We start from the raw sequence: 10,904 nt of genomic DNA on the forward strand, positions 1-10,904 counted from the left end.
TAAAGAGCATCTTTCATTTAATTGCCAGACTGGTGTTAAACTTTGTCATTTTTGTTACGTTAATTAAGGTCTATTTTAGACACTCACAAATTTAGAGGTCAATTCTTACTACACCATGAGTCAGTGGCTGTGGCCCAGCTACATGCAGTCTGCTTCAGGTGAGTTAATTAATTTGCTGTTCTTACTGATGTCAGACATGCAAAACTGACCTTAAAATTCTACTTAGTTTGGCTGTACTTTTAAAAGCAGCAGCCTATAATTCTGCTGCTTTGCATGTTTCTGTCGATCCCTTCTGCTTTGGGGTTTCTGAGAAGACAGATGTGCAGAAATCCTAGACAAAGACTCATTCTCTGAGTTACACAGCTCTTTATATGATGCACAGGTGGTCTGTGTGTACTTGGTCAAGTTTTGGCAGCTACTATATGAGGGAAGTGGATCATGTCCATAGTTTGAGGTGAGCCTTGTACTCTTAAGCCCTCCAATGCTGAGAGATTTCCATGTAAATTAACTAGAACTTGCATTGTACAGTCGTCTTAACTAATTTGTATTCTGCCTAGCATTTGAACCAGCCACAGCTGTTACAGTGTCTCTTTCAGAGGTGTCCCTTCTGGTGTCCTTATGCATCCCTTTCAAAAATTTCACAATCCCTTTCATGGTTCTGGTCTATGTTGCAATATGGAATGTCCTTGCCCATCAGTACCTCCTCCAAACTATAAGCTGATTTTTATGGTTGCATGTAAGATAGACCATGAAGGTGAAAGAGACTGAAAAAGCCTAGCTGTGTTCACAGACTTACACAGTTGTATGAGTACATTTGTATCAATAACAACCTCTGGCAGAGGTGCAGGGCACTCTAGCGAGAAATGAAGTTGGTATCACAGAATCCTAGGGGTTGGAAGGGACCTCAAAAGATCACCCAGTCCAACCCCCCTGCCAGAGCAGGGTCACCCAGAGCACATCACACAGGAACGTGTCCAGGTGGGTTTGAATGTCTCCAGAGAAGGAGACTCCACAGCCTCTCTGGGCAACCTGTCCCAGGGCTCTGTCACTCTCACAGGAAAGTAGTTTTTTCTGATGTTTACGTGGAACCTCCTCTGTTCCAGTTTGCACCCATTGCCCCTTGGCTTATCACTGGGTATCACTGAAAAAAAGCCTGGCTCTATGCTCTTGACACTTGCCCCTAACATATTTGTAAACATTGATGAGGTCGCCCCTCAGTCTCCTCCAAGCTCAAGAGACCCAGCTCCCTCAGCCTTTCCTCATCAGGGAGATGTTCCACTCCCTTCATCATCTCTGTGGCTCTGCCCTGGACTCTTTTAAGCAGTTTCCTGTCCTTCTGGAACTGAGGACCCAGAACTGGACATGATATTCCAGATGCGGCCTCACCAATGCAGAATAGAGGGGGAGGAGAACCTCTCTTGACCTACTAACCACACCCTTTCTAATGCACCCCAGGATGCCCTTGGCCTTCTTGGCCACAAGGGCACATCGCTGGCTCATGCTCATCCTCCTGCCCACCAGGACCCTCAGGTCCCTTTCTCCTGCCCAGCTCTCCAGCAGCTCAGCCCCCAACCTGGACTGGTCCATGGGCTTGTTCTTCCCCAGGTGCAAGAATCTGCACTTACCCTTGTTGAATTTCACAAAGTTTCTCCCTACCCAACTCTCCAGCCTGTCCAGGTCTCCCTGAATGTGTGTCAGCCACTCCTCCCAGTTTGGTGTCATCAGCAAACTTGCTGAGGGCACACTTAGTTCCCTCATCCAGGTCCTTGATGAAAATATTGAACAGTTCTGGTCCCAGTACTAACCCCTGAGGGACTCCACTAGTCACACACCTCCAACTAGATTCTGTCCCATTGACTACAACTCTCTGACTTCTTCCTTTCAACTAGTTCATGATCCACCTCACTACCTGACCGTCAAGAACACATGGTGCGATGGGGCAGGAACTACAACAGATTTACATGTTTTGCTGCTGCCTCTGAAACATTTCAGGACAGGAACAAGGTGAAAATGAGCTCTAACACTGCTATTTTGCACTGATGCAGCTGAAAATTGTGATTTATATTTACATTTCTATTGTGTTGGGAGGAGTGCCAGACCACAGTATCAGCCAGAAGCATCTCATCCAATCTCATCCTGTCATCCTTCATCCTCCCCTGTTAATTTTTTTTTTTCTCAATGAAGGAGTGAATAAACCCTCAGCGGAACCAGATTTTCAACCATTACCATTCTTGCTGTCTAGACACAGCCATACCTGGGCTAGCTAATCTATTCCTGAAGAACTGTCTTTGTTCTACATGTGGAATCATGTAGAACAGGAATAATTCCCTGATGTAAATCAGTTTACAGATTTCATATAGTTCCCCTTCCAATTAAAAGTCTTGCGCTTCGCTTCAATCTTTTCCTGTCTTCACATTTTGGCATTTTGTATTTTTGAGGGCACAGAGGTGTGTGTCTGCTTTTTGCCCTTTTTTTTTTTTTTTTTTCCACTCTCTCTCCCTGTTTGTTTTGTTTTTAATAGGAAGGGTTTTCCTTCTTTTTATTCTGGGAAAGTCAGTTTGGGTGCTGTCTGCAGGAAACAGGAAAGTGAACTGAAATGTACCTGGTGAGTTTGGGTGACCACTATGAGTTGATTTTCTACTTGGAATTTCCCAATGATATTTCATGTTAAAGATTTTTCTTTAGGTGTGTGATATGGTAAGAATTCTGCAGGCAACATTTGCTAAGAGCTGCTTTTAACCTGTGCTTCTTCTGTCCAGTTTTCAGAAAGCCTACACGGTCAAAAATTGCATTGCAGGGTTGCCATGTAATTTAAAACAACACTAACACTCCCTAGTCTATCACAAATACCTTCCTATTACCTTGTAAGGGCTTCCAGCCTTCCACTAGTGATGTAGACATTCACAGTGCTTTCAAAATCCAGTCTTACCAGTCAATTTGTGGCAAATTGGCACAGTGGCATTTCTAACACAGCTTCTGGCTTTTCATAAATGTGTTCTCAGAGAGATCAGACATGGGCACCCTAGTTTCAAAGGAAAACATAAATAGGAGCTGTAGAGTCTTTGTTGTGATACTGATTTTGAAAGGAGAATGTAATCAAAAGGGAAAAGACAAAGATTACATTATTTTATTTTATTTTTTTGTGTAAAGGATTTTTTTATATAAATAGGATTTTTTAATATCAAATGTGTGTGTGTGAACATATCCTCATCTCCAGTCAACAAGGAAAAGTGGTTGGTATTGCTAATCTCAGGTATGTATTTAAGTTGTTACGGGAATGTGTCGTGTTTGTGTGCACTTGTAATATAGGAAGAAACTTGCTTTTCATTTCAGTGCTAGAAAAAGCTACTGATCACAGAGTGAGTGAGAGCTCATATGATAATAGAAATTTGTAACATCAAACGGTAAAAATAAGCCAAGAAGATATTTTTGAGATAAAGGATGAAAATAATCTTTCAGAAAAGCATCTTTTTTCCCCCAGTAATTTCAAACACTAGCTAGATACACCTGATAATTCTTAGGCACACATTTGAATCAATCATTCACCTAACCACCTTCCAAATCTGGTCAGATGCTAAAATTTAAAAGGTATGTTAAAAACACTGGAGTTTTGTACTTCTGCTTAGCAATGATGAAATGTGTACTACCAAGGCAATTTGCAATCAGTGAAAACTTTTAATAGCTCCTTGCCTGCCCTTTCCTGCTAATTTTAGCAAGACTGGCTTTATGAATGAGTGAAGAAAGCATTGGTTTGAAGTCCTAGTCTGAGAGGGCTAGCAAACTCATGACAGCAAATGAGGGTGAGGAGAATCTAGTGGAAAGTAGCTTTGGATTCTTTCTGGTCCATAAGGCAGCTTCTGTGACAGCCTCATGGTGGACAGGGCACCCACCTGCTAGCCCTGGCCTTGCTGCTTGTGTTGTATGTCCTGCTTCCCACCAAGCTCCTGTGCTGTTCAAGTGGAAAGCTCTGCAAATGTTGGGCAATCCAAGCAGCTGGAGAGGAGAGATGGGGATTTATGTTGAAGACTGGCCACGCCAACTCATAGGGAAGATGTGGCAGAGAAGCAAATATGGAGGCAAATGCAGGATGCAAGCAGATACACTGCCAGTAATGCAGTGGAGAAGGATGCTTCCTTAGCTGCAGCAATGAGAGAACCAAACTGCTGTAAAATGAGATTTGTAGCCTCAAGAATGACAGCAAATAATTTTTCTAGTACAAGGGCTATGGATTGGATTTCTTCTGGTCAGTGACTGCAGATGGTGACCTAGGCTTGTGTTGGCTCCCTAAATGACATCTCCTTTGCCACTGTTGAAGACAGAAGAAATAGTGCTGGATTATCCATTATTCTGACCCTAGAGGTCTTTTCCTGTGGTTCTCTGTAGCCCTGTGTATTGCCAAGTAAGTATAAGCCATGTTTCTATACATTTAGTCTCAGAGAAAAAGGGGAAACTGAATTACAGATAAGCTATTGTTTGAAATTTAAACTAGATCAGCTTCATTGATCTAGGAAAAACATGACAATTCAAAACACAATTTTCTTAGCTATCTTTCAGATTCTCAGTGAATTACCTGAAGCAGTTCTGACTTTATTGGTGGATCCTAAATTGTTATTAGAAACATAAAAATGGCAAAAAAGCTTTACTCGTGTTCTATTACTTTTTTCAAAAAAATGAATTATGGAATTTTGAATCTTCAGAATGAAGTATAGTCTCAGAGTTGCAGAGTTGCTTAGAAAGTTTTTCTAGAAATGTGCTTATTGATTATTTTTACTGATGGATATGGACCAAAAATACAAAAAGGGTACAGGTACTAATGTTTCCAATTGTGGTTGTTTTTTTATTTTTTTTTTTATTTTTTATTTTTATTTTAACTGAAGTTGTAAATCTGTTGTTTGTTTTGGTTTTTAATTTTTTTTCTTTTTCTTTTTGCAAAGCCCTTTGTATCACACAAAAGTCCAAATTTTACAGCCTAGAAGTACTCAAAAGAAATTGGAGTTATGTGCAAGGGAGTACAAATGTAATTATATAATTTACAATTTAAAATTATAACTGAATCCATACCTTAGATTTTATTTTCTGAAGCTGTTACTTTCTTCTGTCTTTTTCTGACTTTTTTTTTTTTTTTTTCTGTATCCATCAACTTTTTTAGTGCCATTATATCACTTTTTCTAATGACAGTAAAATATCTGCTGGGGATGGGTCTAGTTATCCTACACATCTTACATACCAAAAATGGCAAGAGTGAGTAGAGAGAGAAATGTGTTTAGGGAGTACTGTGGAACAAGTCACTGGAAAGAAGAGGAGGGGAAATGGAGATAAATGAACTAGACAGAAATTCAGTTTTGAAATCTATTAAATACAGATGCAGCTGTGATGAAACCAAAAGAAAAAGCATTTAGGTAACATTGGGTTTATCTTAGTGCTAATTAACTATTTGCTTGTTGCCTAATATTCCTGACAGATGGAAAAAATGTGCCTGCAGTGTATCTTAATGAAAGAACACTGCCAGGCAGATGCCATTCTGAAAAAATGGAGGCACACAGGATTAAAAAGGCTAAGGGCTCACAATCTACTTGTGTTTTCATTGTTTTCATCAGACTGTAAATGAAATTTTTGTGCATTGGACTACAAGTGTAAAAGGTTGAGGAATATTTTCTGGTTCCCTTTTTTTGGCATTTGTAATTAGACTGCTAAACAACAGCTCATTTTTTATTAACACGTAATTATTATTACCACAAATAATACTTTATATGCCATTCTAGAGCCAGCCAATGCATTGATTCCCCTAGAGTCTGAATGGCTTCTTGGCTTGAGACCATCATGTCACGTGCCTGCATAAGGTCACTCAGTTTGGGCTTGCTGTGTTCATATGATGTTACACAAAAGCTAAAAGCCTTTGCAGAGCTGGCAGGGAGGCTTCCTAATTGGGGTAACTGCACCCTACAGGACAGGACTACGAGCTTGTGCAGATGAATCTCAGCTGTCTCAGCCAAACTTGTCAGAGCATTGTCCGGAGTGCCTGAGGTAACTGAGCTTGTAATTTACCAAGAGGAAATCAGTAACTGTTGCAGTTCGCACAGGACACAGTTACCTCTGTACTGCTTCTAGGTTCAAGCCAACTTTTTAAGATAAGTAGTTGAATTAAGAAAAATCTGCTTTAGGATGAGGACAGGTGGACAGCTCTGATGTTGGTGGTCTTTGCATATCAGAGAAGCAATCTCAGGCAAGTGAAAATCTGATTGCATTTTTTGGAAGAAAAGTGCAAAAAATCTCCAAAGTTTGCTGGTGGAGGCTGTAACTTCCCGTAACGGGCTGCAATGAGCAGATTTTAAGGCTTTATTCTCCCACATGTAACTTCAAGTAGTTAAGATGAGTATTGTGCTTTGTAACAAGCCGGATGCAGTTAAGTGTAGAGCTTCAGGAATTCCTGCACCTCCGAAGTAGGATCTGATAAAGCTAGAGCCTATTGACTTTTGTGCCAGGCACGATGATGTGTCTATCTGGATAGCTGACTGCAAAAGGGGGATGCTGGGGAATTAGATCTGCATGAGATGGAGTGTTTTTTGGATTTTGTGTTCTGCTGTCTCTTGGAGATAAGCTGCTGTGCAAATTTTTTTTATTATTATTTATTTATTTATTTTTCTAATTATTTCAAGGTTGCTCAGACTCTTAGGTAGAATGTCCTTCTTTATATGACATGCTTCCAGATAATAACTGAATTTTCTCAATCTGTCAACATGGAGACTTGAATGATGAATGACAAAATGGTGATAATTAATGCAATCTGTTCCCATTTTATAGATATAAAAATAAATAATTGAAATTCAGAAAACTAAAGTGGCTCTTCTTTTTGTGTGGAAGCATTAAAGCTTTTACCTGGTGTCTACACTGATGCTGCCATGTGTTGAAAGGTTGGCTCAAGATTTAATTCTTAACTGAAGTGAATAAATAAAAGAAGGACTCAATTAAGAATCTCCTGACATCCAGACCTCTAATTTGGGAGTGTTTGTATTTTTAGTGCTGCCTTTTCATCCTGGTGTGCCTGAAAACTCCTACATCTCAGGAGTCAGATTTTGCTCACAAACTGTATCTTTTCACCTTAAAAAATTCCAAGTGTTAGTTGTACATTATTACATACTACTTATGGGTTATCATGAAAGATATACTGATTTTTTAAAAAAATACATAATTATAAATACAAGATTTTATCTTCATTTGCCAGATCTTACAAGTTTATTGAAGTCTTGCTTTCAAGGTCTATGATGCTTTAGTAACCCTGTCAGGTATGAAGTAAAAAGAAACATGTTTCTTAAATGCATATATAAATGAGATGAAATGTTAAGTATGTGAAGAACTGTATGTTGCATTCCTACATAGGAAAAGGTTGAGGTGCTTAATGACTTCTTCATCTTAATCTTTAGTCACAGGGCCAGTTATATTCTTTATATGAGAGAATCCCACTCCCTAAGCTAGGTGACAGAGACCAGGAACAGAACGATCCCCAAACAATTCAGGAGGGGATTGTCAGTGCCCTGCTGCAGCACGTGGATGTGCTGGGGCTGTTCAGCCTGGAGAAGAGGAGACTGAAGGGGAGACCTCATTGCTCTCTCCAACTACCTGAAAGGAGGTTGAGGTTAGGTGCATGTTGGGCTCTTCTCCCTAGTGACTAGAGACAGGACAAGAGGAAATGGAGTCAAGCTGCACCAGGGGAGGTTCAGATTGGATATTAGGAGGAATGTCTTCACAAACATAGTGGTGAGGCCTTGGAACAGGCTGCTTAGGGGGGTGGTTCAAGCACTGTCCCTTGAAGTGTTAAAAAAACAGATGGATGTGGTGTTTCAGGAGATAGTTTAGTGGTTAGTGGCTGTAGGGTGGATGATTGGACTTGATGATCTTTAAGGTCTTTTCCAAACTTGATGATTCTATGATTCTGTGGCAATTCTATGATATGTTTGACAATGTGTCAAAAAACATTACAGATAAATATTTATTTTTTGTATATTAATAAAACAACACATAACATCTCATTATTAAGAAGAAAGTGTTGCCTAAATTAAAAGCCAATATTTTCATGGGAAATGATCAGGCATAGATCTCCAGAGTATATGAAGTTGATGTCTGCCTGACTGAAGAGGGCAGTGGTGCCTAATGTGACAGAATGTCCTAATTTTCAACCAAGTACATTTTATTTCTCACTACATTTCCTTTGATGGATAACTGGAAAGTCTCCTATTACTATTTTAGAAATGCTTTATGCAATTACACTTTAGAAAATGGTGCTTCTGTACATTAGCTTGCAGGAAATATCAGAACCAGCGACGCATCAGTGTTCCTGAGACAGACTGCAAAGTCTGCCCCAGGTGAACTGAAATAGCTCCTTAAAATTCTTGCTGGTTTGTTTCTTTGTTTGTTTTATATAAGTTATAAAATTCTGCTTTGATTTCTTTATAACGTTTCTCAAAATTTCAAACTGCTTTCCATAGATCATTAGTCATTTGAGAATAAGTAAAGTCAATTTAATTAATTTTAGGAACACAATATGAAAACAGGTTATTTTGTGCCTTCATGTTTCTTGGATACCGAAGTCCAGTTGTCTTATTGGATATGAAAATCCTGTCCCTGTAATTTCTTTTGAAGTAGACACTTGCAGAATGTAGGCTTTCAGAATCATGAGGTAATTCTGAAAGTCATGACCAAGAAAATTAAATATGGAAGGAAAGTGGTTTTTGCTCCCTAGAAGACTACTTTAAGTGAGCAGCTCCACTATTGTTAGGAAAAAAAAATAATTTATCAGTAAGAGCAAAAAAACCCCACTTCTCCTAGGGTTATTCTCTTGCCAACATTTTACTACTTGCCATCTTTGTGTATAAGACAATTTGCTAGAACTCTTCACATATTCATTACACTAATGAAAATGTTTTTTCCTTGGATTTTTGTGAAAGTCTTTCAATGCATTTTCTTCTTTTGACACAAGTGATGCATTTTAACTGTAGTACTAATGAGGTGATGACATAATATTCTAATTCAATTTGGAAAAGGTTTTCTCATGTGAGCCAAGTTGGCAACTTTTTGAAGTTCCTATAATTAAAGCATACATCTTAGCTGTTATTCTGTTTAGCCAGGTGATTGTATTTTCACACTCTAGCCAAACTGGCAAAAAAACCTCCCAAAAACCTCAAAGAAACCAGGTTAAAACTATTGATGTCTCAATAAAACATTTCTAATTAGCTGACCTCAGAATGAACTGAGGTTGATAAGTGCATTTTGACAGTTCCTGTTCTTTCACTTTTAATTTTATCTTGCATAGTTCTGTTTTTTCCTAGTGTAAGTGAAATAACCTAAGATGAGAGAGTGAAGTATTGCATCTCATTGTGGTATTGTATGATCTTCCTCTTGTAGGTTTGCTTGATTATGGCAGGAGAGATCAAACTGAAGTTGTTCTTATGAAAGGTAAAAACAGAGATGTTTCCTGTAGTTGTTATATGGTAAATTTTACTCACAAGCTCTGTAGCCTGTGAAAGGTATTTTCGTAGCCTTTCTTCAGTTTTCTTGGGGAGAGTGTGGTTAAACTCCTTTTTTTTTTTTTTTTCTTTTTACAGAACAGTTTTTTTCTCTGCAGCAAAAGGAATTGAAGAGGGACTCTTAAAACAGACATATTTGAGTGTTTTATCGCATGCAAAATCTGAAACCTAAAATACCATTCCAAAGTTCTGACGTCAAATAATCTGAGTACCACAGGGTAATTATTAGTGTTTTAATGAGTTATGATCTGAAAGAAGCATAGTATTTAATCTATCATAAAATAACTTTAGTTTTTCTTGGTGTATGTTTTGGTTTTGTGTTTTGTTTATTTTTGTATGGAGTGTATGTGTACAGTGTACAAAGGAATAGTTGTTAAAGAGTAGGACCAGCAAGAGAAATGGATGTATGTAATTCAGAAACATCACATGCAGATCACCTGTGATAAGTATTCCTTTGAACTGTGTCCTTTATTTTTGTTTGTTTTTTGAAGAAAAAGTGAAAACTAATGACTCGGTGCTTACGGCAAAAAAGTGCATAGTACTTGTAAGTGTCTCCTCCGATAAAAATATCCCTGATTAAACACCATACCTTTCAAGAAAGTTTTTATGTTACTGAAATAGGATTTCACTTCACTATTCAGTAAGGGAGGCCAAGTAGCAGCAGCAACTTTATCACAATTGTGGCAGCTAATAGCTTGGAACTGAGGAAATGAAAATGTTCCATTCTTTAGTGAAAATAAAAAATCTTTCCTCGAGCAAGGGGAACAAAAAAAAATTCTTAGGGAAGAAAAAGGCAGCTTGTCTTCATCATCAGATAAACTTTATTTATTTTTTTTCCTCAGATGTGTTTTTTTGTGTTATTTCCAGCTCCCCACTATTCTTGTCCGTGTAATCATTTTTGCAACAAGAGGTTGTTATTTGTATTCTTCCAGGGCTCATACTATTCTACTGCACCTTCTCTTTATGCTGTGAGACTATCAAATATTTGCTCACAGTTTGGTAGCCTTTATAGAGGTAACTCTCTGCATAGGCCTTATCTTTATCCTCTCCTTTGCTAGAGCCATGCTGGGTCTCTTTAAGCTGCCATAAAATGCTGAAGCCCAAATTTAACCCAATCATGTTTTATGGGTTGATAAAAAAACCCAAACACTTTAAGTGCATGCTGAATGCTTTCCTCTTACATTTCATCCTGAGGAGTTTTGAGCAAAGCAGAGAGAAGGTATGCAAATGTGTTTTGCTTGCTTCAGTTCTAACCTATTTAGCTGCTCTTGCATGGGAACTCATTTGGGTTTAGATTTCTCCAGGTTTCAAACAGGATGAGATTATTTCCTCAGTTTCTGAAGAAATCATCCTGACACATCAAATATTGATGGTACCAGCCTT

This window comes from Chaetura pelagica, unplaced genomic scaffold (assembly GCF_000747805.2).
Source record: "Chaetura pelagica isolate M959 unplaced genomic scaffold, ChaPel_1.0 scaffold577, whole genome shotgun sequence".
NCBI classification, from domain to species: Eukaryota; Metazoa; Chordata; class Aves; order Apodiformes; family Apodidae; genus Chaetura; species Chaetura pelagica.